Source organism: Tachyglossus aculeatus, chromosome X4, assembly GCF_015852505.1.
Source record: "Tachyglossus aculeatus isolate mTacAcu1 chromosome X4, mTacAcu1.pri, whole genome shotgun sequence".
In the NCBI taxonomy this organism is placed as follows: Eukaryota; Metazoa; Chordata; class Mammalia; order Monotremata; family Tachyglossidae; genus Tachyglossus; species Tachyglossus aculeatus.
This window is the reverse complement of record NC_052098.1, coordinates 56,459,571-56,461,976: the sequence shown is the minus strand read 5'-3', so window position 1 is coordinate 56,461,976 and position 2,406 is coordinate 56,459,571. Positions and strand designations below refer to the sequence as shown.

The following is a 2,406-nucleotide window of genomic DNA, read 5'->3' as shown; positions in this document are numbered from 1 at the left end:
GGCCCAAGCACTAGTGTGAAAAAAGATGGTCTTTCCTTACTTGCAATTCATTCATTCAGTCATATTTATTGAACGCTTACTGTGTGCAGAGCACCATACTACGTACTTGGGAAAATACAATAAAGTAATGACCAGACACAATCCCTGCCTTCAACAAGCTTACAGTCTAGATTGGGAGTGTGGAGTGGTCTATCAGTCATGCATCAGAATTCTGTAACACCCATAAACTATTGGTAACATCTTCTTCAATTAAATATTGTCTTTCAAAATATGAAATACAGCTATATAAATACATATTTATAACTTCTTTCATTTTTAAAGATGATGACACCATAAGCTCACTGTGGGCAGGTGATGTGTCTACCAATTCTGTTGTATTGTACTCTTTCAAGTGCTTAGTGCAGTGCTCTTCACATACTAAGTGCTCAATAAATACCATTGATGATGGTACTGATGGTGTAACCCTATCCACGAGTGTCGGTGTGCCTGAAAAGACTGATCCAAGACTGCTATTCCTTTCTGCATTATGTCCATGTTAGGATGGTTCCTAATTGTGCCAATGTGTTTGCCCCATATATATCCCTGTTTTCAAGCCTGGCTCTTTGTGTGTCCACCTTCCCAAAGCTTATGCTCAAGGAGAGCAACCTCTCCCCCAGTTGTTGCCTGGCAGACTGGTCTTACTGAGGTGATGGTCATCTAACAGTCCACTGCAATGGAGCATTATTTGAGACCATGCTTCACTATTCACTCAGTAGTATTTAATGAGCATTTGGCAAAAGACAGTAAATGTAAATGGCATAGTCCATGCCCTCAACTAGCTTACAATGTATCAGAAAACCATTTTCTTCTGCCTTCTTTGCTTGATTTATTAACAAAATTTTATTAACTTATTATTTATTAAAAATGTATTAACTTAAAAATATGCAAGTGGTTTACTATTGCCTTCTTCCACACAGTAAATTTGAGTCTCTGCCCTCAACTCTCTCCCATTCATTCATTCATTCAATCATATTTATTGAGCACTTACTGTGTGCAGAGCACTGTACTAAGAGCTTGGGAAGTACAAGTTGGCAACATATAGAGATGGTCCCTACCCAACAGCGGGCTCACAGTCTGCCACTGCTGCCCAGCACAGGGGAGTTTTGACTTGCAGCAGATTGCCTTCCACTCACTAGTCAATGCCCAAGCTAAGAATGGAATGGGTATGCCTCTGCTTGACTCTCCCTCCTGTAGCCAATACTGGTCGAGTACTGGAAAGTCTCCAGGTGCAATCCTGAGAGGGGCTGTACCCTTTACGCACTTGATATTTACACAATTCTCAGCCCCATAGGCACTTATGTACATATCTGAAATTTATTTTAATGCCTATCTCCCCCTCTAGATTGTAAACTCTTTTTGGCCAGGGATTATGTCAACAAACTCTGTTGAATTGTATTCTCCCAAGCATGCAGTACAGTGCTCTGCATTCAGTAAGTGCTCAAAGATACCACTGATTGATTGATTGAAGCCAGGTGAGGGGAGGAATGCAGACTAGAAAATCCTTCCAAGTAGCAAATTGACCTAGTGGATAGATCATGGGTGTGGGAATCTAATCCTGGCTCCTGCATTTATCTGCCATGTGACCTTGGGCAAGTCGCTTCACTTCTCTGTGCCTTAGTTACCTCGTTTGTAAAATGGGCATTAAGACTGCGAGCCTCATGTGGGACAGGGTCTATGATTAGTTTGTATCTACTCCAATTTTTAGTACAGTGTCTGCCACGTAGTAAGCACTTAAAAACTACCATTATAAAAACGTACCTTTGAGTCCTATGATTCCCACCACTGATTCTATTGTGGTTCAGATAATTTTCAGGAAATCCTTAACTGATCAATCTGACCTTTGTTTTTTGAGTCAGATGATAGCAATAAATAGCTTCATCCTTTTGGTCTAGGACAGGGCAAAATGCTTTTCTAACAGTTTTTCCCCATAGCTAGGTCTTCCCACCCAGCAACTGGAAGAGTCACCCCTAGCCCTTTACATCTAGTGAAGGCTTTTATTACCTCCTCCTCTCTCCCCTGCCCCTCCAACGTGAAGGAGGAGAAGCCAAACCTCCATGGGTAATCTGGGTCAAAAAATGCCTCAGTGTCTTTTTTCTCACCAAGAGAGAGGTACTGCCTATGTCTTGGGGGATTCTTATTGTAGCTGGATCTGTGAAACTAGATATTAGGAAAACAATAATAATAATAATTGTGGTATTTGTTAAGCACTTACTATGTGCCAGCCACTGTACTAAGCATTGGAGTGGATACAAGCTAATTGGGTTGGACACAGTCCCTGTCCCATGTGGGGCTCACAGTCTCAATCCCCATTTTACAGAAGAGGTACTGAGCCATGGAGAAGTGAAGTGACTTGCCCAATGTCACACA

At 41.6% G+C, this 2,406-nt stretch overlaps 1 non-coding gene across 1 annotated transcript; it reads right to left on the bottom strand.

The window, feature by feature from the left end:
• Window positions 1–1,145: 1,145 nt before the first annotated feature.
• LOC119948621 lies at window positions 1,146–1,283 on the bottom strand. Its single transcript, XR_005457005.1, has one exon. It is a non-coding gene; the product is annotated as a small nucleolar RNA SNORA7 (small nucleolar RNA).
• Between the last annotated feature and the right edge of the window lie 1,123 nt (window positions 1,284–2,406).